Source organism: Serinus canaria, chromosome W, assembly GCF_022539315.1.
Source record: "Serinus canaria isolate serCan28SL12 chromosome W, serCan2020, whole genome shotgun sequence".
NCBI lineage: Eukaryota > Metazoa > Chordata > Aves > Passeriformes > Fringillidae > Serinus > Serinus canaria.
Genome location: NC_066342.1, coordinates 14,913,066 through 14,939,929, shown reverse-complemented (window position 1 = coordinate 14,939,929; position 26,864 = coordinate 14,913,066). Strand labels below are relative to the sequence as shown.

Sequence of the window (26,864 nt, the reverse complement as noted above, 5' to 3'; positions counted from 1 at the left end):
AGGGGCCACTCCGGGGGCCAGGTGTCGAGGGAGGGAACCGTGACATCAGCACCACTGTCAAGAAGCCCCCGGAGGCGGATCTCCGACGGTGTCACACCAGGGATGGACATGGTGCACAGCATCTCGGGACGGTCCCTGGTCAGGACAGCAGTCCAGTGAACTTGGGGCGGCCCAGTGGATCCAAAGCCGCCAGCTCCACGCGACCGGTCAGACGTCCTGCAAACAGAGGACTTAAAGGGCACAAGTTGAGCAAGTCGCGTCCCTTTCGGGATCGTAACGGGGGGGTGGGTGTGGAGACCATGGCGCAAATCTGCCCCGTGAAATCTGCATCAATGAGCCTCAGGTGCACAATGATGCCCTGGAGAGTGGCACTAGACCTCCCCATCAGGAGAGCACTCATGCCCCCACCGAGTGGACCAAAGGCATCCAGGGGAACCTTGTGTATCTTACCAGATTCTACAATGATTGTTGCTGCGGTGCAGACATCCACGCCTGCGGATCTGCGGGTGCTGGCTGCAAGCCGGCAAAGCAGACCTGCATCGGCTCCGGGTCTAGGGAGAGGCTTCTGTCTGGGCGCGTCCCCCCTTCGCGCTCGGCTTCACGTTTCTAGAGCTTGTTAAAGCCTGGCCATTAACATGAACAGTAGCCTTGCAGACATTGGACATATGATTAGGCCTACGGCACTGACCGCACAAGAACATGGGAAGTTTTACCTTCTGTGTCTTCTTCCCCCGCTTCTTGCCAGCCTGTGAATTCCCCTGCTGTGGCCACCTGCCCTGTGGTGCTGCCCAAACTGGCTGCGCCGTGGTAGCCACAGTAGCCAACTTTTGACCCACGGGAATGAGGTTTGTGCAGGCCTCTGCCATCTCAAAGATGAAAGGAACCCCATGCAGAGCCGTTATGATCCTTCGACAATCATCATTGCAATTACACCTCACAAGGTTTGCAATCACAACCTTCCTCGCCAAAGGATCTGGCACCTGCCTCTCCACAGCTGCAGTCAGCTTTGCTGCAAATGTCATGAACGGCTCATCAGGCCCCTGGACAATGGTTGCGAATGCCTGCCTTGGAGCAATCATCTCCAGGGTCTGAACAATAGCTGCCATGCCCACCGAGTTGCATTGATCGAGCACAAGGGGGTGAAATCTAGCCTGTCCCTGAGGGTCCTCATAGGGTCCCTTGCCCAACAGCATTTCAGGCACAGCCGCACGCCTGGAATCCTGCTGTCCCAGCTTGGCATTCTGTGCCACTTTGAGGGCCACCAAACGAGCCCATTTGGTTTCAAAAACACCGTACTGCACCGGGTCAAAAAGGGAATGAGCCACAGCACGGAGATCGGAAGGCGTCAGCACGTCCCTAGCAACCCTCCGGAGAATCTGCATAACTTCGGCAGACCCCACACCATGCTGAATAACTGCATCACGAAGTTCCTTCTCCAGCTTATAAGAAACAGGTTCATGGTTGCTATGAGTGACACCCCTGATCACAGGGAAAGCCTGGAGACCCCCTGGCGAAGCCGCAGCTCCTGCTGCGCCCCGGTCCGTGGGCCGCGCAGGGACAAGAGCAGATGCCTGACTAGGAGCCAGCCGAGAACCATTCGTCCCTGCACCCCCCGCAGCACCAGCGGAGCCGGAGGGGCCCCCTCCGCGACCCCGCAGATGCCGCAAGGAGGCAGGCTCACACATCTCGTCGGTCTTAGACTTACATTCCCACCAGAAACGGCCGGGCTCCTTTGGACGCACGGTCACCTGGCACGGGGGGAGCATCCACAGGTTCGACGGGGAGGAGCCACGGCCCCGCAGACCCACCAGCCTCCCGCCATCCGTGCCAGCAGTCGCGCTAAAGGTGAATACGTCAGCGCCCTGTCGTGCCACAGCTCCGGCGGGGGGGGCCGCGGCAGACGCCGGCGACGGCACGGCCCGCGGAGCCGGGACGGACCGAAACGAGATCAGCTCGGGGTCCCCGTCCCCGGACGGGGGGGTCGGGCGGGGCGCCGAGAGAGGCACGGCCGGCGAAACCCCATCACCGTGGGGCGGCACCATGAAGCCCGGCAGGCCCCCGATGAGAGACCAATCCGAGACGGAAGATGCTACAGCGGGCACTGCCCCCGCTGAGCGGAGAGGGGCGGGTCGCCTGGCCCCCGGGGCTGGGTCCGACGGAGCACCGACTGACTCCTCGGCCCCGGCTGCCTCCACCAACTGCGCAGGCCCAGAAACGGGCGATGGCGCCCCCCCAACCGGCGAGTCCGGCTCGGAGGCGGGCGAACCCGCCTCCACCGCACCCAGGGAGAATTTCGTGGAAACGCCGCAATTCGGACAAAGAGTCGTCACAGAATCAGGCTCAAGCAAAGGCGGGGACTGCCCCAGAGACTCCCCGCCACCGCCAAGCGCCGGAAACGCACGGAGAGAAGGCGGCGCTCCACCCGCCCCGCCGCCCCCGCGGGGCGAAGCGGAACGGGGGCGGCCTGCCGACTCTACGGGGGGTTCCGGCGCCCGCAAGGCTCCTCCCCCCCGGACTCGGGGCCAGCTGGCCGGGAGCCCAATCCGCCCCGGGGGAGCAATCACCGTCCTCCGGGCCGGATTCGTCCCGGAGCGGGGTGGGGGGGTCCACATCAGACAGAAACTCAAACTTCCCCTCGTCCGCCACCGAGAGAGACGGGCTTCCCAGGGAGCTCCGAGGGCTAGAAAAACCAGACCCCCACCAAACCATCATACACCTTTTCCACTGCACCAGCAGTGGCACTGCCTCCACGGTGCAATCGTCAAGAAGGACATCCCGGAGGCGGGCGCCCAGAAGAGACCATTCCTACCTGGAGAATGCCCGCCCAGGGTCCGAAAGGAACCCCTGTTCCCTGGCCCACGAATAGAGTTTCATAAACTCCCCCCAAGAACCAGGGATCTGCCTCACCTCCAGGACATCCCTCCAGATGTCCAAAACGAAAGACTCCTCCTCGTAAGTCGTAGAGGGAGCCATCACCACGAGAACAACAGGCAAAGCACCAAGGGGGGCTTGGGAGAACGGCATGGCCTCACCGCAAGCCAACTCGTGTCTCAGCCTAGGCTGCAGTACACTTCGGCGGTCACCAGATGTCGCAACCGGACACGAAAGAAACAGACGTACACCCTTGCTCCGAGGTGAAGAGCAAAAGAGAGAGTTTATTTTCTGACCCCAATATTTATAGTTTTCCAAAAGTGACAGTGGATTGGAGGGTGACAGTGCCACCTCTCCAATGACACTGGACAAACTAACAGTCCATCAAGTTTCTCCTCCTCCATAAAGGAATGCAAAACAATGTGTTATCTACAGAAAGTGTGTGAGAAAGTTCTCCACAAGGAGGTAAACATCAGAAGGCTTAGAAAATATTAGAAAATCAGGGCGACAGGGAATAAATGAACAGAAGAGTTGAGCAATGTTCCTGTGATTGAGGTTGCCAAGTACAGTCCAGCACTGCCTGCAGTTGCTGGGCCAAGACTTGAGGTGATCCTTTGCTGAGTATTCTTGGTAGCTGCGCTTGGGCAGTTGGCATCTGCGGTGGCAGCATCTGCGGTGGCGGCTGGGGTATTTGTGTCAGCTGGGGTATTTGTGTTGGAGCGCAGCGCAGGCCTGCACTGCAGGTTCAGTTTCCCTCGATCGGGAGACCTTCAGAATCATACTTAGAGAGACACTGGTTAGCAAAATGACGACCCTTATGACACCGTAGACATACATCAGGGGTTCTTGGCTTAGCCCCTTTCTGAGCACAGCAGTCTTTTTTAAGGTGGCCATGTTTGCCACAGCTGAAACAACCTGCCAGAGTTCCAAAGGCACCTTTGATGGCTGCAAAAGCTGTGGCCATGGCTTCATATTGATGTTCTATTGTCCCAATATGGTTTTATGCTTCAACCATTTCAATAAGAGTTGGTTCTTGGTTAGGCAGGGACTTAAGGAGATTTTTACAGTCTGTGTTTGCATTTTCAACAGTAAGTTTTAAAAGCAAAATTTCACGGGCATCTACGTTATTGACCACCTTAAGCAAGCACTTGAATGCCAAATTGATAAACTGCATGTAGGGCTCCTGAGGCCTCTGGACAATGGTTGTGAATGCTTTCTGAGGAGTTTTTGCATCAGGGACCTTAAAAAAGGATTGGTGAGCTGCATTCCGAACTCTATCAAGGGCTTCCCTTGCGCAGTCTCACGCCTGGGCTGCAGGGTCTGTGTACGGTCCTGTCTTGGTTTGAAATGGGAAGAAATTCAGGGAAGTGATGTAAAGCTTTTTGTGTAACTGACAGTCTATTGAACCACTGAAAAGCTGGACATGCCTCTGTGAAACACACATGTTAGAGACAAAAACCCTGGGGACTCTCTCTTTCCTTTCTGGTTGGTAAGGAGGTGGCGGGCCCCGGTCCTGGCCCCCCCGTCTGGGCCAGGCGGGGACAGGTAGTCCTGCCACTGGCTGGGCCCCATTCCCCCTCCCTGGGCCACCCACCGGCCCTCCCCCCTCATCGACTCTGGTCTGGCCAGGCCAGGCTCCAGCAGTTGCCGGGCAGGAAGGTTGGGGAGGCTGCAGAACCCTGGCCGGAGCAGCTCTGGCTGCGGCTGTGAAGATCTTATCATCAAATCCCCTCCCTCCCATGCAGCTGAGACCAGACACCCCTGCAGCCCGTGCAGAAAAGCAAAGACCAGCCATGAGGCCAATCCTGACACAGCCCAGCTACAGCTCCCTGCCACAAGTTACCGGTGGGTCAGGTAGGCCTCAGGCTGATGTTAACCCTTTCAGAGCTTCAATCCTCCCTCAAGTGAGACAAAGGAACAAGATGCAAGCATGGAAAGGAACAGCATGAAGACATCGAGGTCAGTGAGGAGAAAGTTAAGTCCCAGATGGGAGGGAGGAGGAGATGCCTGGTTTTAGAGCTGAAATCCTCTTGGAAGCTATAGAGAAAGGACTCTTTTTCCTTAAAACACAGGAAACTATGGGGAGATGAAAGTGTTCAAATTGATATAAAGCAAAAGCCTCTAATACAAATGATCAGCAAGAAAGCCAAATTAATAAATGTGAAAGATTTTATTTTTCGACACCAAAATATGGTCCTCAAAAACCACAGCCAAAGAGACAGCGTCGAGCCTGGGATTGGCGCTGGGTGAACCTAGATCGGACCTCTATCACATTGGATCTCCCCCTGTTCACAAATGCGTCTCCAGCAGGACTGTTTTATACAGTTTTTTTATGCCTGAGGCAGAGGTGCCCCGAATTCTTTTGTAACCCCGCACATGTATGGAGTTTTCTTTCACTGTGCAGGGCTGGACAATTGCTGTTTCCTGGATAGTGGCAGGCGCTGATCATGTCAGGGGAAGTTGTGTATTTAGATGTATGTTTCTTGACAACTTCGGTTATCTTGATTAATCATATCTATCAAGTGCTGATTGTCCTTGGGTGTTCCCTGATGGCTCCAGGGGAAGCCCATCTCCACGCGATGGCCATGTTCTTTTATTAGTTAACGAGGCATTGTTCTCCTGCTGCCACCAGGAGTTTCGTAATTCCAATGTGGTAATCTGTCTCCAGGTTGTTAGCAGTCAGAGGCTCATTGGATGTTAAATTAATTTTTACAATTTTTTATTTTATACATTTTGTCCTTAAGCATGAATTACTTTACATTATATATTACACCTTCCATGCTAAGATAAGCAGATGTTGAAATAGCTGTGATCCCATAAGACATTTGAACAGAGGAAGAGAGAAGAATAGTTTTGTGCTTCCAAGAGAAGATCTTTGCTCCCAAGGATGAAGATGATTTTAGACATAGATAATAAGAACTTTTGCCTTTGAACGGCTCATCTTTAAAACAATAACCCATAAGTTGACATGGCCCATTAACAAGCTGTGGGAAGTCTTGTGAAAATGAGAAAGATTTCACAATGGCAGGGTTCCCTGGGCGGCTGTTATTTGTGACAAAATAGAGAATGACGAGAGAACTGGCTTTTTCCTCTTGTAGAGAAGTCTCCATAACCTTAACAAGGACTTCTCTCCCTCAGTGAACTGAAGAAAGACTATTTTAAAGGTGGCAAACTGACTAGAAATCTTAGGTTTAGTTTCTTTACATTGTCAGTGGGAAAGAAAAAGTTGTGGGGGGAAGAGAAGTGTTCTGAAAAGTTTGTTTTAATTCTTACTACTTTTTTTCCTTCTAGTTACTTTTAATAAAATTTTCTTCATACCCTTTTGAAGTTTTGAGCCTGTTTTTCCTTTCTCCTAATCCTATATCACAGCAAGAAGTGAGTGTATTGGTGATTAGCCAACACCGAAGCCACCACCTTCTTTAGTGCATTAGCCGAGAAAATCTCAAAATTAGAGAAATCTTAAATTGGCGAACCAAAACCACTACAGGTCCCGTTCCCATAAGCTGTCTGATTGTGAGGCCCACGAGGGTCTGATTAGCATGACCCATATAAGATATAAGAAGGTTTTGAAAACCTTTCTCCCACTCCTTTTCACACGAGCTGTATTGAATGGAGGATAGCAGTAGCCAAGTGAGAGTTTTTAAATCATGCGGGGTCATTATATGAGCAGCAAACACAGAATCTAGCATGTTTGTAAAATGCGGTGAGCTGATACCGTGCTCTGTAACTGCCTGTTGGAGCTCTTTAATTTCTTGGAAAGACAGCTGTTCCCAATGGGCAGTTTGCTTTTGAGGTCCCAAATATATTACCAGTGCCACAATTCCTTCAGCAATGTCATAATCCCCCTCCCTTAATGCTTGTTGTTTTAAGCGTACCCAGTTGTCATGAGGGTCGGGGGGATATAAGTCAAGTTCTTTGTCAGGATCAGTGTGTCTGGGATCAAAGGGATCCTCCTCAGGATCCTCCTCTTCATTTTCCTCACTGTTTACTGCACCATAGCCAGCAGTGAAAGCCCCTTCAGAGTGCAAAGGCCCCCCCCTCCCTTTCCCTCGTAAGAGGGGGTACTGGGGCTTTGGGTTGTGTTTGCTGTGGTGGGAGAGATGCAGCAGTCTCTTCGGAATGTAAGGAATTCTGAGACTCCGCCATAAAGGGGGAGCAAACGGCAATCTGACTTTAGCAACAGTCTCTTCAGATTTTAAAGAGCACTGAGCTTCTGCCATAGAGGGAGGGCAGGCATTCCCCGTAGCTTGGGAGTTTTCTCGTGTTTGCGGAGATAATCAAAACTCTACAACTTTGTGAAAGTTGTAAAGCTGCTATGTTTATTACAGGATGTGGTTATCATTCCTGTAAAATGACATGCCTGCTTCTGGGATCTTCAGGTCCCTTTTTATCCCCCTTCCCAAATACATATGCATACAATTTCACAATAGGTTCATACATATTCATTTTACAAACTTCCTGATATTTAGTGCTAGTTCTTTTGTTATCAGAAAGAATTTTTAGGCCAGGTTGACCTGCCCCCCCTCAGGAGTCTGTGTCTCTATCTCCCTGTCTCCTTCCCCTTGTCTCTGTCCTTCACTGAAGCAGTTTCTCTGAGCCTAGGCTTTTGCAAGAACAGGCAGTCAGACTTAATAGCTATGGTTTCAAACTAAAGGCTTAAAGATGTACATTTCACCTAAATCAAAATGGATTTCTACCCTGGAAAATTTCTACTCTGTCTCACTCGAGCCTTTAAGGCCTGAAAAATCACCCACCAGGAGGGTAGCATTTCTGCAGCCGCTTTATTTCCCTTGGTAGCAGAATCCCATAGCTTAATTCCTGCTTTGTCCCACAGATCTGTTGTGAAGACTGTGGACCCAGTGACTCCTGGCATCTCAGCTGCTGTCCATCATAATAGGACTTTTAAGTCATGTGAGGGTAAAGTTTTGCCATGCTGTTGCAGCTGCTTAGACATAAGTTCAAAAACGTCTCTCCTGGGCAGACATCCCCTGACCCATTGTCCCCTGCAGTGGCTAACCTCCTATATCCCGGAGGGGTTCCTCACTGGCCGGCTTTCCTGCTTCCTCACAGCAGCAACTTTGTTCTGTACGGCTCGTAGTCAGTCGCTCAGCTAGGTGATCATCACTTCCTCACCACGAGGGCACCATTTGATGGCGATTGATTAGAGATGTGGACTCCATGGTTTGCACACATGAAGCTGCTTATTGATACACAAAGCTGAGCTTATATACCTTTTCAGCAGTAACTAAAAATAGCACAACTATAACATTTATGTATCTAGGTAACATTTCTTAATTCAAAGCCTCATACAAACTAGCGCAGGTATGTATGGTCTTACATAAGTTCTGCTTACCAAGCACACCGCTAACTTCTGCATTCCTTCTTCAAAGTTCTGCTTTCTGTTGTCAAGGCTTGCAGCCTACTAATGCTAACATATCCACTTCTGTCATGAGCTGAACAGTGCTCCCAGCTCAGCTTTCTAGCTGTATTCCCACACAGGGCGTCCTCATGGGAAGAGCTTTTCTTGCTTCAGGACAATGCCCACTGCCATCTTTATAAAAGCAGTGAATGCTTGGCTAGATGTCTAGCAGGTTGGGGGGGAAATGAAGGACAGTCTCCCCACGTCAATGCATTTCTGCTCCATGCTTACCCAAGGATGCTGGATCCCTCCTGCTTTTTGGAGTCCACTGTTATGCACCATACAAGGCTGTATGGGTTCATGTGTGTCAGAGAAAAGACATTTTGAAAAACATCTGGAGGACAATGCAGTCATTGGTCACACTCAGCACAGCTTCATGAGGGGAAAGTCCTGCTTGTCAAACCTGATATCCAAAAGCAAGGCTTTTGATACTGTCTCTCACAGGATCCTTCTGAACAAAATGTCCAGCACACAGCTGGATAACCATATTACGTGATGGGTGAGCAACTGCCTCATGGGTCAGGCACAAAGGGTTATAGTAAATGAGGTAACATCAGGCTGGTGACTGGTCACTAGTGGGGCTCCACAGGGCTCCATCCTCAACCCAGTGATCTTGAACACCTTCATTAACAACCAGGACACAGGACTCAAAGGAATGCTAAGTAAATTTGCTGACAGCACTAAATTGGGAGGAGCTGTCGACTCCCTGGAGGCAGAGAGGCCCTGCAGAGAGACCTGAACAAATGAGAGATGGACAATTATGGGGAAACAGCTGGGCAGTGGAGCAGAGAGTACTGCAGAGTTGATGGATGATGTGGACATCTTGGCCTTGGTAGGCCAAAAGCCTTGGGAACATCAAACAGAAATCTGAGGGAGGAAGGAAAAGGAAGGTTGTGCTTTGTTTTAAGGAAGTCATGTAAGACTGCAGGTGCAAGATTGTATTAATAATGTAGTTATTGCTTGGCCGTGGAAAATTTTATTCAAAGCTGTAAGAGTATAGAAACCGAGCTTTAGAAACAATAAACGACTTCTTGCTTGCACTAAGTGGTGTCCCGTCTCTCAATCCTGACAGGCAATCACAAACTGTATGAAGTTCAAAAAGGGCAAGTGCTGGATTCTGCACCTGGGACAGGGCAACCCTGGTTGTCTGCATAGACTGGGGAACAAAAGGCTGGAGAGCAGCATTGCAGAAAGGGACCTGGGGATCCTGGTTGATGGCAAGTTGAAAAAGAGTCAGCAGTGCCCTGGCAGCCAGGAGGGCCAACTGTATTCTGGGGTGCATCAGGAACAGCATCACCAGCTGGTTGAGGGAGGTGATTATCCCACTCTACTCTGCACCTGTGTGGCCTCACCTTGAATATTGTGTGCAGTTTTGGGCATTACAATATGAAAAAGACATTAAACTATTAGAGAGCATTCAAAGGAGGGCCAGGAGGATGGTGGAGGTGATAGTGGGGCCCTGTAAAATGCTAAGATAAAACTCAGAAATGTTAAGCTTTGTGTTTTACCTGCGTAAATAGTATAATTGCTAGATGTGATGATTGTTTAGTAATTAAAATAATTATTGTATAATCATAAGAAGAACAATGAGAAACTGTATGTTCCTAGTCTAAGGTGGCTATGCTTGGCTGAAATCTATGTATACTATAGAACAATATAAGTTTAATAATTAACATGAAAGTTATATAACGATAGAATATAAAAGCATGCTCATCCTGAACTTATGTCAGAGTCAGATTTGGGTTTGTACCCCTGACACCCAGAGCTCTTCAATAAAAGCACCTGCATATAATCATTTCTCGTGATTATGTGCTCCTGAATGCTAACAAAGGGTCTGGAGGGAGGCCTATACGAGGAGTGACTGAGGTCACTTGGTTTGTTCGACCTGGAAGAGATTAAGGGGAGACCTCATTGTGGTCTTCAACATCCTCATGGAAGGGAAGCGGAGGGGCAGGTACCAATCTCTTCATTCTCGTGACCAGTGACAGCACTCGAGGAAACAGCATGAAGTTGTCAAGGGCGGTTTAGGTTGGATATCAGGAAAAGGTTTGTATTGGTTGGTCAGGGCCTGGTTTTAGGTAGCAGGGGGGCCACAAAGACAGCTTCTGTGAGAAGCTGCTGGAAGCTTCCACTATGTCCAGCAGAGCAAATCCCTGACGGCTCTGAAGATGGACATGCTGCTGGCCTAAACTTTGCCAATGATAGAGGCTAGTAACGCCTTTGTGATGACATACTTAAGAAGAAAATCAAAGCAAAGTCAGGGGTTTTTCTTCTAGTCAAAGAAGAGGAGGAGGAGGTGGTGAGAACATGTGAGGGAAGCAACATGGAGACACCAAGGTCAGTGGAGGAGGGGGAAGAGGTGCTCCAGGCACCAAAGCTGAGATTCCTCTGCAGGCTGTGGTGAAGACCATGGTGAAGCAGGTTGTCCCCCTTCAGCCAATGGGTCCACATGGGATGCAGAGATCCACTCACAGCCCGTGGGGAGGTGCCCATGCCAGAGCAGGGTAGATGCCTGGAGGAGACTGTGATCCAGTGGGAGACCCAGTGGAGAGAGAGGGCCCTTGCTTTCTAGGCTGGAGGAGCCTGTCCTTGGAGGACTGCTCCCCATGGAAGAGTGACCCATGTCACAGCAGTTTTGGGAGGACTGTCTGCCTGTGGGGGGAGTTCATGTTGCAGCAGGTGAGATATGGCTGCTGCTCGTGAGAGTGGACCCACACCAGAGAAGTTCACAGAGAGCTGTCTCCCATGGGAGGGACCCCACAGCCTCAAAAGGGAAGGACTCCTCTCCCTAAGCAGCGGAAGAAAATTTCAGTGATGAACTGACCAAAACACACATGCCCTGTCTCCCTGTGCTGTTGGTGGGAAGGAGGGAGGGGCTGAGGGGGAAAAGGTATTTTAAGGGTTTATTTTATTTCTCATTTTCCTCCTCTGATTCTGTTAGTAATAAATTCACTTTTCAACTAAAGTTGAGCCTGTTTTGCCCTTGAAATATTTCTCCCAGTCCTTATCTCACTCATGAAGCCTTCATTAATTTTTTTCCTTTTCCCTCCTTTGCCCAGCTGTGGCAGGGGAAGGTGAGCGAGTGACTCTCATGGGTACCTGGCATTGGGTCAGTATCAAACCACAACAAGGTTCTTCACCCAGAGGGTGGCTGGGCACTGGAATGCACTCCCCAGGGAAGCGGTCACAGCACCAAGTCTGCCAGAGTTCAAGAACCATTTGGACAATGCTCTTAGGCATATGGTGTGATTCTTGGGGTGTCCTGTGTAGGGCCAGGAGTTGGACTCAATGATCCTGATGGGTCCTGTGAGAAATGACGCCACATTTTCAAAATTTTAAAAGGTTTATTAAACCTTAACAAATACAACAAAGGACTGAATAGGGAAAAAAGGGCAGTGCGCTGGGAGTGTGTGACTGACTGCCGCATGCTTGACCATAAAATGGCGGCTCCACCTTTTATACCCCTGGTGTTGCATCCGCCAACACTGGCCCCTCCCAAAGTCTGTCAGTTAACTCTTCTTTGCTGTCCATTGGTGGAAAGTGCTTTCTTGTAACTTGATTGGAGGTCAGGTGTTTTAATGCCGCGCCTCCCTAGCAACAAGCCTTCCCTACTCCCAACTGCCCCATACAAGGGGCACATGTACATGCCTTCCCTCTACATGTCCCCAATAACCAAGGCTGTCTGGTGGCAACAACACGGCAGGGGCAAGGGTGTAAAAGCGTGAGTTGGATGATGGGTGCTGCTACCTATTATCTGTTCCCAACAAGCATCTCCTGTGGAAAAGCCGCTTGGATTACCATTCAGGCAACACAGTCAGATCCACACACAACACTCACCAAAGCTGGCTCAGCGAAGAGAAGCAGAAGGCTCTTTTGTAAGGGTTAGTTCCAGCAAGATTTATTCAGGGTATGCCAAAGGGAAACCCAGACGAAAAGAGAACTAGCACGTGCTGTGGATAGCTTAAGAATGGGAAGGGATGGGGGAGCAGAGCTGAGGGCAGGGCAAAGGGGATTGGTCTCCAGGGGAGAGGGGGCAGCAGCCACCAGGAGTACCCAACCAGTGAGGAAACAGGGAAAGGAGAAACCAGGGAAGGTTGCAAATATATGGGCAGATGTCCATGAGGGAGTCTTGTCTGTCCCACAGGAGGAATGAACTCTATGGTAAGTCTTCCCAAGGCTATGCCCTTGGGAATTGGCTGGGGGGAAGGAGTTCACGGGATACTAGAGAAGGGGACTATGGGGAGAACAGAGGACGTCTAAACAACAAACTACAATAACATAACCATATATCAATAAAACTTCTCTTAACATGCACATAATATTTATCCCTTAATTGCAAGAGCAAATAATCACATTATCCACCTATAACAGCCCTTTCCAACTCAGCCTGTTCTATGATTTTCAGCCATGAAATGGGAGGGTGAGCAGGAACTCCCCATGGAAGCATGTTGATGAGGCAAGCAAAGGGATGCAAGCAGAAGCAGGCAGTAACCATCAAGGCAGACATGATCTTAACATTTCCTTCCTAAAGCCAAGGTGCAAGAGGTGATTGTTCCTCCACCGTATGTTCCTGCTTTTGTTCTTCTTGCCAAACTTCTTTGGCATTTGGGAAACTGATTGCTGAAGCAACACCAGTAAACCACAAGATCTGCCCTGCATCCTAGAAAGAGGCTTAGTATTATTATTAAACCACCACAGGTTTGATAGCTGAGCTCTGCACTGCGAGTCATCATCCATTCACAGTGAAGCTGGGAGGGGGAGGGGAGAATTGTTGCCACTGATGGCATCTCAGCCAAATACTGATGCATAGATGCTTTGAGGAAGGTTATACCAGGTAAATGGTGTAAAGTGAGTGGCTGTTGGGGACAGGTGTTAGGCAGGCAGCTAGGCAGATGCAAGCCCCTGCTGGCAGTGCTTCCTGACTATTTGCCTCCCAGGAGAGGCAGCTGCTGGCAGAGTAGTGTCACTCTTCCCTCACTTGACCTCCCCCTGTTATGCACACCTGTAATTTTAAGAGCAGACACTTATGTCCCTGCAGTCTACAAGTGCCTTAGGTTGCAAATGCAAGATGTGGCTGAGGGTGGGTATTCTATTGCCATCTGTGAGAGGTAGGGCAGTTATCGTCTGTTAATTGGGCCACCTGTTAAAACCAGGTGGGGCAGTTTATCTCTTCCACGACTCATCCTCCCTCCAGGGAGATATCTTCTGTTAGTGGGCCATTGAGTCTCACTGCATGAATGATAAAATTACATCATACAACTGTGAGATGCTCCGCCCAGGGGGAGGAGCCAAGCATTCATACCTGGATATAATCAGAGATTTGGAACACCACAGGCAGCCTTCTCCCACTGGATTCCCAGAGGAGTAGCTTTCTTTTCCACTGGATTCCCAGAGGAAGACCAGGCCCATCTACACCACCACTGGACCTTCAGAGGAAAACTACACCCTTCTACAGGATCACTGCTTCAACAGAACCACATCTGTCATTCCAGGAGGACTGCAGCCACTATGTAATTGGACTGCTACCAACACCCTGACCAACAGGGTGTCAGGTTGTATTCTGACTCTGTCAGTGGTTTCTTTTGTACTATTGTGTTAGTATTTTAATTTTCCTAGTAAAGAACTGTTGTTCCTATTCCCATATCTTTGCCTGAGAGCGCCTTAATTTCAAAATTATAATAATTCAGAGGGAAGGGGTTTACATTTTCCATATCAAGGAAGGCTCCTGCCTTCCTTAGCAGACACCTGTTTTTTCAAGCTGAGACAACAAGTCTCCAGGGAAGATTTTTTACACCTCTGGCTTCTGCAGCAGCCAGGCAGTGGCAGCCACCAGTGACCACTCCATGCTGCCCTGGCTGGGAGGATGTGGCAGCCAGCAAGGCATTGGCTCCCCAGGCTGCTCTGAGGAGGGGGGGTCTGTGGGATGGGGCAGAAGGATTGCTTCCAGTATACCCAGTCACAGCCCCAGCTGAGATGCAGAGCTATCACAAAGCTCTCCCAACTCATTGGTACACTAATGAATTCATGTTTCCCTACCCTATCTGGCCCATTGAGCTTATTTCTATCAAATGCATTTGAGAACATAAATCCATCTTCAGAAAAAAAAACAAACTCAGCTTGTTAAGATGACATGTTGTCTACAGTCTGAAAGGAACAGCAAATGGTAGCCGCCAAAAACATTGACGTTAAATGCAGCTGCCAGCTGGAATTTATTAAAAGGTAATTATACAGTAGTGGCAGTGAATGGCACATCTTATAACTGGGCAATCTCCCCTTCCTTTGCCACCTTTGCACTGATTGCTGTCTCTGATGCATTCAGCCCTACCGTGGCCTCCAGGACTGGCAGCCTGGATGTGTTGGGTTTTGATCACTGCCTGGATATTTTGTTTATTTGTGTTTTTATCTAGAAAAGCCAGAACTGGAGAAAAGGCTAAAGCATTGCTCAGTGAGGGCGAGGTACCACCTTACTCCCCATGACACTGCTCTCTGTGGGGAGACGTAACCTGTGCTATCTCAGACAGTAATTAAGCCATAGCAGTCTTTGAAAAAAAAACAGCGACCAGACACTCATGCCAGCAAGCTTGTTTTTTCCCTTGTTCTTACAGAGGATCTGGGCTCTCTTCCACATGTGAATACACTAAAATAGAGGGACAAGACATATGGGGATGGGAGAAAATGGGTAAATATCACTTATTAACTAAAGAAACAAGACATATTCATCGACTGCAGCACCCATATCCTACACTTGGAACAGAGGTTGAGCATCTCCAAAACAAACTATGAGCTAGTCTCTGCAACTCTTCTCTGCAAAGGTCTTTGCTCATGTCTCTCATGACCTACCTGATCCTTCCTCATCAGTACAGGACAAGGACTGACTCCCTTCTTGGTTCCACATGCCACAGTCCAGTGACACTTCCCACCCCATGAGTATTGCCACTCACACCCACCTTTTTAGGACTGGTGTTTGCAGTGTAGACCATGTTTGTCCCATCCCTCTTGAAGTGTGAGTGAGGCTTGTCCTTGAGGAAGAAGACGATGTCAGTAGGGATGTTGTCTGGAGTGCTATTCCCTTCTTTGGGGAATATGATTTTGGTTCCCTCCTTCTAACCTTGTTTGATGACAATGTTTAGGATCTTTTCTTCAGTCCTGTCCTAGGTTGACTATATGATGCTTTTATCCCCAATTGTCTTGTTCCGTTTATGCTGAATAGTAAGTTTTGCACCTTTAAGGCTTGTTCCAAGGATTGAGGTGGGGAGAGGAGGCGCGCAGTTTGTTTTCAGACACTGAACTCACTCCTCATTATTCCTGCTCCTGGACTGTGTTGTCTGCGGATGAACAGACAGCAGGACAGGGCTCTCTTTTTTTGCTTTTAGTTAGTTTAGCTAGCTGAGACAAAGAAGTTCCCTGGACTGTGGTTTTTTTTTCTTTTTTTCCCTTTCTTTGGACCTGTTCACACCTGCTCTGGACTGAACAACCATAAGAGCACCAGCAGCTCGCATCGGTGGCCACTGGGCTGGGCCTGGGCCGTGGCATTTCCAGCGCCGGAGGGACTGATAAGGGACTGAGTAAGCTGAACTGGAATCTGGGGAGGGGACTTTCTGGGTTTGTCATCTCTTTTGAAGCAGCAAGGGGTTTTATTGTTTAATATTGTTTAGGTTTTATTGTTTAATAAACAGTTTTTTTCCACTTTTCTCCAAGGAGGTATTTTCTCCCTGACCGGTTGGGGGAAGGGGCGACTGAATCTGCTTTCCTAGAGGAGCCCTTTGGGGGTTCTCTCCCAAATTTGCCCTGAACCAGGACAAGTCCACATGGTCCAGCCATCAGCGTTGGGCCTTCTGCACGTGATCTTCATCCTCCTGGTGGATCCATGGTAGATCTCTTCCAGGAACACCTTGAGCTCATGGATGACAGGTGGGTCTTGGACCTTTCTCTGTATGTGCAGGGACTCCTGATGCCGCTGGTGAACCCCATTAATGCCATTGTAGCCAAACTGAATGAAGGCACTGAAAGAGTTGTCGTTGTCATCCATATCCATGTCTTCCTGGTCAAAGCCACTGAACACTTGTGAGCAGCTGTTGGCAAAGAAGATATCAAAGGGGTTAGAGCCTCCAAGGAAGGATATGAAGGTGACATGGGGGTCTCCATGGAAGGTGTAGTGGAAGGTGTTCCCTGAGCCTGATGCCTTGAGAGGCTACCTAGAACAGAGGCTAGACAGTGTTAAAGAAATAAAGTAGGTATTTATTAAAAAGGCCTTCAAAGGATACACCTTGGGCAGTACAAGAGCCTGGCTGAGGTGACACCCAAGATGAACGACAGGTCACACATTTTCACACTTTTATAAGTTTTGGTCCATTTACATATTGGGGTTAATTGTCCAGTTACAGCTTCAGGTTATGAAGTCACATCCTTCCAGATAGCTCTCCTCAATTTGCTGTTGTTTATACTTTTTGGGGCCTGAAGCTCTAACAGTGTCCTTGGTTCTCAGGCTGGAAAAGGATTGTTTTGTCTAACTAAACTGTGAAGAGAACTTGCTAACACTTGATATGAAGCTCAGAGTTATATACTAATGCAGTACAGAATCTGGAAAATATGAAAGATAAAACTTAAGGCATCAAGCCACCTTGAGAACCACCTCTAGTTTTGAGACCTGGGAGAGAAGTGGAAAGATGAGACATTAACACTCCCTGCAGGCAGATGCTATGCTGGGACTGTACTTTCCACACAGGAGCATGGACTCTGCTGGCTCCAGACAGCCCTTCCAGCAGCTCCTGGAGGTGTAGGTCACCCCCTCTAGCCCAGCCACCTGTGGAGATCATGGTCCAGGAAGGCACCACCCCAACCCATGAAACACAGTCCTGCCCCTACACCCAGCAAGCTCAAAAGCTGTTCAGAATTTGTCCCCACTACCCTGACTAAGCACTTGCTTTCCTCTCTCCACCTAATTCATGGCCTTTTGATTTACAACATTTCCTGATCAGCCCATCTCCATTTTTCCCCATGGGCAGGTGTCACTGACATGTTTTATGAAAAATCCTTTCCTTAGGATTTTTTCCCCTCCTGAGAAACTGAGAGGCCTCAGGAACAAACTGTAAACAATTCTTATCTGCTGCTGTGGAATGCAATGGGGGGATCTGTGATTGGCCTCCTCAGAATGTTTCCAATTAAGAGCCAATCACAGTTCACCTGTCCGGCCGGTCTCGGTCTGGGAGAAGACCTTCGTTTTCAATTCCTATTCTATTCTTAGCTTAGCCTTCTAGTGAAATCCTTTCCTCTATTCTTTTAGTATAGTTTTAATATATTATCTATCATATAATAATAAATCAAGCCTTCTGAAACACGGAGTCAACTTTCTTGTCTCTTCCTTCATCCTGGAACCCCTGTGAACAAGACCACAGGCAGGCTCCCTTCTGCTCAAATAGCACTGTCCTTTGGACTGCACTGATGTCTGAGGTCCAGAAGCATCGTGTCCTGCAGGTGAGGATAGGCTCTGAGCTCAGTGAGTGACCATGACTCTTGGTGGCAAAGCAGGTCAAGGTCAGCAGACCTCCAGGACAGCACACAGCAGGAGGAATACAGCTCTCTGTTTACAGACTGTATAAAATGTCAGGTAAGTTTAAGGTTTGGATCTTTCGGTAATCATTCCCACAGGAAACTCCACTTCCAGATGCTGGGCAGAGCCTTACGCCACAACACACACATATGCTCCAAAGTCCCAAGCAGCCAAGGCACATGACAAGTGGCCTCCAAAGAGGTCACATGCTCTTCAAGGCTATTTTTGACCAGTAAGGCCTGGGAAGGGTTAAGCCAAGCCTAGCTCAAGGACGTTTTTCAGGGCATGCTGGTGACAGCAAAAGGCTTTTTCTGACAGGGGTGAAATTTGGCGGGGGACAGGTGTCCCAAAAGTGAGAGACTGTGCTCTTTTTGGATCTGGGCAAAACACCCTTAAAAAGGAAAACCCTAGAAGCAGCTCTGGTCCATGCGCAGTGGTGAGAGCACTGGGCACGGAAGGAAGATTGTCACGATGGCAGATGATCTACGGACAGTGCCGCATGTGACATGGAAACACAAGAAGTTTCAACTGTGTTTCCAGGGGATGCCTATGGTACAAGAGGGACTCCTCTCTCCTTGATGAACTGAGAATTGATTATCTAAAGAGTGGTGATGGACTGAGAGTTGATGATCTGTAGGGTGGATGTATTGGAAATTTGGTGAGGGGGAGGAAGAATGTGTTTGGAAGGTTTTCATTCTGAGTTCTGTGTGTTTCTCTTTATAGTTGTAGGTTAATAAAGTTTTTCCCTTTTTATTCCTAAGCTGGAGCCTGCTTTGCTCTAATACTGATCACATCTCACAGCAGACACCAGGGAGAAGGTATTTTTGGGGGGGCACTGGCATTGCGCCAGGGTCAAACCATGACACAACCCAAAAAAACAGCATCTGAAGGAAAACAAAAGGTGTATGGGGCACCCAACCATGTTTTCACCCATTTCCACCCCAGCTTTTTGTGTGTGTCCCGTGCTGGTTCCCCAAAACACCAGTGGAGTTTGGTTTTACTGGTATTCCCCGTCGTGCTACAAGGAAGGGTCTGCTCTTCCATTCCTCCTTAACTTGAAATTATTTTAGGTGCCTTTGGCCATGGAGATTTCACCAAATCCCCAGTGAGTCTCTGTCCCTAACAGACTGTACGGACAGGAGGTTCCACCTTTAATCTGGTGATGCCAGCCCAAGCAGGGTCTGATTTCAGTGGTAACTTCAGGAAAAGGCTTGTTTCCCACTTGAGACAATCTCGTCTCATTTTACACCACAGCAAATCAAGTGCATCCATCATAGCCCTGACATAATAGGTCAAGAATTAACCCACTGAAAGAGTTGATCAATAGCAAACTCATGTAAGCATGAGTTAACTTTTAAGAGTCACCAAATATTAATCACAAGCCTAAGGAGCAGGATGTACCTTAGCCTTGTCAAGATAAGAGAAACAGAATGCACCTTGTCAAGATAAGAGGAAAAAAACCTATTGTCAGCAGAAAATGCTGAACCTACCAGCAAAGGACTGCACATGCTTCAGAAAGAAAAGTGAAAAGGGCAGAGTGATGAAGACTGCTGGCCTTCATCAGAAAGACCCCTGAGAAAGACTCAGAGCCTTCCTCAGAGCGACCACCAGAGTACACTGTCCTTGCACTTGTGGGTCAAGTATGCTAATGATATTAATGACTTCCGAGAAGTAATTTGTATAACCACTCCTATCCCAAGGAATTTAATGAATATGCATGAAATTTAACCATATATTGTGCTATGTAAAAGTGCTGTGTGTGCATGTTAAGAGGAGCGATCCCCCACATACCCAGCACCAAATAAAGCAAATACCCACCTCACTGAGTCAGTCTCTGAGGTGACTCTTGGCTCAGCGTTGGAGCAAATCACCACCACTAGTTGAATTCTGCTGGTAGCTCATTAGGGGATGCACCTGCCTGCTGGGCCCACAAAAAGAGCTGCATCTTCCACCCAGCATCCTGATCCTGCCAGACCTCCTGCTCTTTTAAGTACCCAAGCCCTGGGCTGATTAATGCAGATGATATTTGCACTCTTCCATTTTTGACTAATAAGGCCACCTGTGGTGGAGTGGATCTCCTCCTCTGTGCCAACCCCTCGACAACAACAGCCACTTGGTTTTCAAAACAAGGACCTATTACTTAAATTGGGAAAAGCTTTGAGTCATGTAGATCAGCCTGTACTGCAGAGGACAGTGGGGCTAGTGCCGAAATGTAGGGGGAAATGCAGGCAAAAGCAATACTGGGAAATTTAGGTTGCTATTGAATTACCCCAGGTATGACCCAGGAGATGAGCTCCTTCCACTTCCATTGTCTCAGCTGGCTGCCAGGCTCTGGGGCAGAAGGCAGGGAGACTCCAGCCATTCTGGGAAGCAGGGTGGCAGGTTGGAAAAACGGAGCAGCCTGGGGAAGAGCAGGTTGAGAGGCTATTTCTGGCATTGGCAAAGCCTTTGCTCTCCCTGAGTCTGCAGCTATCAGCCCCATTTCAGAGGAAGGCATGAATCATGAGGACAACTCCAGCTATGCTGAGGATGAGACAACACTCCCTCACCTACAAAAGCCTATTTGGACCAAGCACCCCTACCTTTGAGTGACAGCACTCATCCCCTTACCTTCTTCCCCATAGCAGTCATAGATGGCTCATTTCTTGGGGTCATTTAGGACATCACAAGCCTCTGTAATCTCCTTTAACTTCTTGGCATTGGGGTTGTTATTCTTATCAGGGTGATATTTCAGGGCCATTTTCTGGTAGGCTTTCTTGATTTCATCCTCATTAACACCAGACTAGATGCCCAAAATCTTGTAATAGTCCTTTCCCATGACGGCAATGCTGCCAGGAGCCAAGTACTTATTCCTGAAAGCAGAAAGACAGCTCTTCATAAGGTGAATATCAAAGTCAGGGATCAGACTGGCACACACATTGCAGAGCTGCCGTTCACTGTATTCCACCAGCCAATGGTAGCAGAGCCAGCTCAAGTTCATGCTTCCCAACAAAGGTCAGTGACCCAGTGACAGGACATTCCCCACAGTCCTCCAATGACACTTCCTACTGCTTCTTGCTCTTCAGTTTTCTAATGGCAAACTCCCGTCCCTCCCAAACCTGGCCTGACATGTCCTGCCTCCTGCAGAGAAGCTCAATGCTTGCTTTTGGCTCTTTGTCTTCTCCAGGCATTGCCCCAGCAGATCTACTGCTCTCTGCTAAGTCCTTGTGCTCATGTCCTGCTCCCTGATATGGTCCAGGTTTTATCCTCTCACCCCATCCTTAATCCAAACACTCCTGGGCAGTCCCAGACAGTCAAGTCCCTCCAGCAAACAGATTTCTGCATCGGGTGTGAGCCTTGGGCCCTTTCCTTCACCATCATGCAAGTTATCAGATGTTCCCCTTGTTCTTACTCTCAGTGGAGGTTACAGATGGACCCCTTCCCCAACCACAGCAGCTTAGATGAGGGTGGCTGGGTACCCCTGGGGGTGCACATCCACAGTGCTGCACTGAGCCCCTGGTATCCATCCCAAGCATCCAAGGCTTGCCTTGAGTCATGCCTTCAACAGTAATCCCTCTACAGCTGGGTAGCTGCAACAGGGGCTTTGAAATTGGCCCTCTCAATCCAAACCCCAAGTTCTGCTCTTTTTTACACCAGCTGCAGAGTGGCAACTTTGCTGTAGCCAGGAAGGAGAGGTAAGGCACCCAACACAGAAGGGCTGATGGACACAGCAAAGACGGGGGGACCCATAAACATGCAAGGCAGACTGGGAGGGCAGGGGGAGACACATAAGAAAGAGAAGGTACCATCCAGAAGTCAGTATAGAGATAAAGTACAGGCCACTTTTCTCTCTCAGCAAACTCTAGGGCTAGTTGAATGGCTTTCACCCCTGCAAATTGGCTTGATTTGCCTTCCCCTTCAGCAGCCTCAATGACTTGTCATGTGGGACTTCACACAGCAGCTTTCCACCTCCAATGGTTTCCTATCACTCGGCAGGATCCATCAGTAAATAAAGCATAGCTTCTTTCATTTTCTGGTAACTCGTTATATGGTGGTGCTTCTTGGGTCTCAGAATCTCTGCTGGTCAGAGTGACTGAGATACGTACATGCTTCTTTTTCTTAGCCCGGCCGTCAAAGAAGGAGTCAGGATTTTTCTGTTCTAGTTCTTAAGGTTGTTTATTATTTCTTATCTATAACATTCTTTCTCTGACCCGTCGACTTCTGTCTGGCATGTTGGGTTGAGGCACACTGGCCGGTCTCGGGGCGGTCTTATCTTTTTATACTAAAAACTACGTGTATATTATTTACTATAACTTCTTAATACTTATCACCTATGTTAAACAGTGAGTTTCTACCTTAAACCAATCTAAAAGTGCTACCATCACAGCAGAAGAGGGAGGCCAAGAAAAAGGAGAAAGACTGGACACGCTCAGATTCTTCTATCTTGCTTCTTGAACCCCCATTCTAAAAACTTCAAAAATCTATTTCTCACTCTGTGACAAACTATTATTCTACTTAAACTCTCTTGACTTGTAATTCTTCATATAAAGGTTGGTAATTTTTTCTATGGGTCAAGATCAAAGGCACAGGGGTATTGGGCTCTGTGCTAAGGTCTCTGAGCCCTTTGGCAGGGTTTTGAGTCTTCCAGGGCAGCCAGAGGAATTTCCTGGGTTCCAACACTTGGGCACGAGTCACCTTCTCAGGCAGTGCTCCACAACCTCTGGCTTCTGGCCAATCCAAAATCCCTTCTAGGATTCTTGGGAAATTGGGTTTTCCCATTTGGTCTCATTGTATAATTAATGCTACCCACTTACTCCATGTAGCGCTGGTTGCATGATGTGTTGAGGGAATGTTTCCTTTGAACATCCAGTGTAGGATGGGCAAATGTGGCACCAAGAGGCGACATGCTTCTGTCCCAACAACTTCTGAGGTGGCTCGAACCCCCTTATAGGTTCCTAATATCTCTTTTTCAGTTGGAGTACAGTGGGCTTCTGATCCTCGATAACTCTGGCTCCAAAACCCAAATGGTCAACCTCGGGTTTCTCCTGTGGTTCTTTGCCAGAGGCTCCAGGTGAGGCCCTGCTCCCCAGATGAAATGTAGAGTATATTTTGCACAGCTGGTCCTGTCTGAACAGGCCCAAGAGCTACTGCATGAGCTATTTCCTGTTTGACCTGCTCAAAGGCCTGTTGCTGCTCAGGGCCCTACCTTAAGTGGTTCTTCTTCCAGGTCACTTGATAAATGGAGAAGGCAAGTTTCAGGCCCATACCACCAATTAGTAAGGGAGAAAGAAGAAGAGGAAGAAGAAGAAGAGGAAGTAATAGTAGGAAAGGAGGGGTTAGATCAAGAGGCAGGCCCTTCAACAAAGAAATCAAAGGGAGTGAGGCAAGTCAAACAGGAAACCAAAGTTACTTGGTCCCTGACCTCATTAGAGCTTTGATACTTGTGAAAAGATTACAGCTGCCAGCCAGCAAGCAGCTCCTGGATGGTGGCTAATGGCCTATGGGGATAGCTGCAGCAGTGGAAGGGCCTTCAGGTACATTTCGGGCAGACAAAGTCCCCTCAGGGGCCACACCCAAAAATGGACAATGGGTCATGAGTTGTAGTGTTTTGCGGAGAAAATCAAAAACTCCACAACTCTGTAAAAGTTGTAAAGCCGGTATGTTTATTGCAGCACTGGACGCATGCGGGGATTACTCCCCTTAAAAGGCATGCGTACCTCTGGGATCTTCAGGTCCCCTTTTTAACCTTCTCCCCAAATACATATGCATACAATTTCACAATAGGTTCATACATATTCATTTTACACACTTCGCATGACATTTAGCGCTAGTTCTTTTGTCATCAGAAAAAATTCCTAGGCCAAGTTGACCCATCTCCCCCGCCTTATCTCTGCTTTTCACTGGTGCAATTTTCTGAGTTCAGACTAAACAGCTAAGATTCCAAGGCTTATCTAAAAGATGTACATTTAACCTAAATCAAAAGGATTTCTACCCTGGAACCTGGAAAATTTCTACTCTGTCTCAGTAGATGTGACAACCTAGTCAGAGAGTGAGAAAACTAGATAAGTTTTCCCAGAATCAGCCTGAGAGACTTCAGGGAGTTGAAGATAAACAATGATAGCTTATTATTATAAACAACCTACAAGTTTTGTTTTCCTACTCTCTGTTTTCTTGTTTTTCTCAAAGATTGTTTATAAGAAAAGCATCTTGTTAATTAAGCCATCAAGTAAAATGTATTAATTAAATAACCAATCAAGTCCACCTAAATCAGAACAACTTATAAAAAAGAACAGTCCAAAATAAACAGCACGTTATAGCAATCAACATTCTAGTAAGTCTGTATTGTCTCTGTCCCTCTGGGAGCCTCTCAGGAACCCCCAGCCAGGCCCGAGTCGGCAGACACGGGGGAAGCAACCCCGTCATGGCCAACTGCGGGAAGACACTCTCTCGTGCCCCGAGGGTGCTGAGGGCAGCTAAGCTAGTCGCCTTTGCAGCAGAAGAGACACTAGAGACATCAGTGGAAGATAAAGGGCCGACTCTTAGCAGGGGTTAATCCAAGGTTTTATTTAGGAGTTCTGGTGAGCTCCTACACCTCAGGGGGCCTCCTGCCGAGAGCCCCAGGAGATGTGCCAAGTTTACATTTAAAGGGAGGTGGAAACCAAAAGTAGATAACATTTTACTAACCAATAAATTACCCTAAGGGATGGGTACTGGGGGATAGACATTTAGGACAGCATATAGGGCAAGTCTTGGGGGGCTGACCCCTAGTTTCTGGCTAATCACTCGATGTCCTGGACCGAAGCTTCTAGATGGAGGGGATGGTGATGCTGAGTGATTGACAGAGAGCCAGGGTGGGGATTTGGGGATGATCTCATCAAGGGAGAGGGATTACACAGGTAAAGGGAAGGGGGTACAATCTGGGATAACCTATTTGGGAAAAATACGGGGATACAAAAACCAAACTACTTCAAAGCATTACTAAGTATAAAAACACACTACAACACTGTATCATTCCTGATTCAACAGTGACAATGAGTTTTCACACCTTTATATGTTTGGTCCATTTGCATATTGGAGATTAATCTTCCAATTACAGCTTCAGGTAATGAAGTAATTTACCCCAAGTTTGTTCCCCCCCAACTCACTTTTGTTTACATCTCTTGGGGCCTGAGACAGTAAGGTGTCCTTGATTCCCAGGCCTAGAGAGGAATTGTTTTGTCTGACCAAAATGTGAAGACAGTAGCTAGCACTGTATATGGAGTTTAGAGCTATACACTAAAGAATTACAGGATTACAAATAGGTACATATGAATAAATAAAAGCTAAAATCCTAAGGCATCACCTGGGGCCATAAAGAGCATCTAACAACATCTCCCTCAACATCTCCCGAATGCCAACACGTTTCTGCACCAACTTCCCAGCAGGAGCCCACCAGCTCCTGTACACAGAGCTGACATCACCACCCAGCCCACATAGGTGCTAGGGCATGTTCTACCCTCTGCCCACCTCTGCCTTCCCATCTGCCCTCCCTGTGGGCCTGGGGGCTTCAGGACACCCCAGGGCGAGCAATAGGGGAGGATGTCTGAGAGGTAACCTGCCTATCCCCCTGCCAAAGGTCATCCCAGAATCTCCCCACCCTGCAGCAGCCTCAAGTGTGGTACAGGGACTCCCCAGGGCCAAGATTTGGTCCCTCTGAAGCAGCACTGAAGACAATCCCATTGTACTGAAGCTGAAGAGACACAGAGGTCACAAACCTTCAATTTTTTTCCCCTGGGGATTGCAGCAACTGGCTCCAACTCTGGGCAGCCCAATCTAATGGCACCACCAAGACCACCCTGTGCATCCACAATGTCATGGCACCTACAAAAGCATGTCTCACCCCAGCAGAACACTGTTGCCCTCCTCGAGATCTCTGGTCTTGACCATTTGTCCTGGGGTAATCCATAATGTTATTGTATTCCATATCTATCTGTGCCCAAAAATTGTTAGTCTCCTTAAGACCCTGCAGCCAGGAACCTTGTGGGGGGGTTGCTATCGCGGGCACTTTTAAAGTCTGCTGAAGCAGGCTGCTAGTTCCCTTCAGCCACGTGGGTTTTGCTTTGCTGGCTGCTTGGTCTTTGCTTAGGCAGAGACTTTTCCCTTTCTGGGTTCTCTCTCTTTTTTTTTTTTTTTGTCTTAAAGGGACTGCAGCTAGCAGTATTGAGCTGCCTTAGGTTGAATTTTGCAGCTGCCTGTCTGTAGCTGGGGGCATCACACTGACAGTAGCAGAGCAGCTGTACTTCCGTTTGAGTCGCTGGGGGCTCAACAGCAGTGCTTGGCCAAAGAGTGGCCCCAGCCCAGCTGCTTCCCCTTGCCATGCCTGCTCTGCTGTGCCTTGTGTGAGGAGGGTGCTGATCACAGTTCTTCATCTGCCGCTGGAACTTCTCCATAAGCTCCTGCCTTCCCAGGAGGAATCTGACACCATCTTGTTGATGCCTTTTCCTTGGTCCTAAAATTGAGAGCCAGATGCAGTTAAAGGATAAAGGGTTTTTACCTTGGTATTTAATAAGGATCCTTATGGTGCACCACTTTGCCACAGTGGAATCCGCCAAAATGCACATATGATAGAGCACCTATACAGTTTTACAGACCTTGCAAATTAGCATATCTAACAAAAATGCCCCAATGAGAGGCTTGAATGAATAGCATGATATCCCCCCATCCCGAAGAATTCCCCCCCCCCCGATGGGCCTAATCCTAGTTTACAGGATATATTCTAGAGAGGACCTTGATTTCTCAAGATAGCGTAGGGCTTTCCAGCCTCCAACTGCGAGGTCTCTAGGATGTGGTTTGTGAGATTCACATTCTCTGAACCTGAGAGAAGCAGTGAGAGAAGCAGAGAAAAGAATGATCAGAACAATTTTTATCTCATTTGCTGTGCCTGTGTTGTTCACAAGTGGAATGCATTGTGGAAGATTGTTTACCTGAAGGGACTTGGTAATTGGATTCTGGTGTGAGCATTTTGATTCACTGACCAATTGAATCCATTTGTGTGTATGTGTTGGG

At 48.4% G+C, this 26,864-nt stretch overlaps 1 pseudogene; it reads right to left on the bottom strand.

The window, feature by feature from the left end:
- Positions 1-14,410: 14,410 nt before the first annotated feature.
- LOC103824882 (dnaJ homolog subfamily B member 5-like) lies at positions 14,411-20,658 on the bottom strand (annotated as a pseudogene).
- Between the last annotated feature and the right edge of the window lie 6,206 nt (positions 20,659-26,864).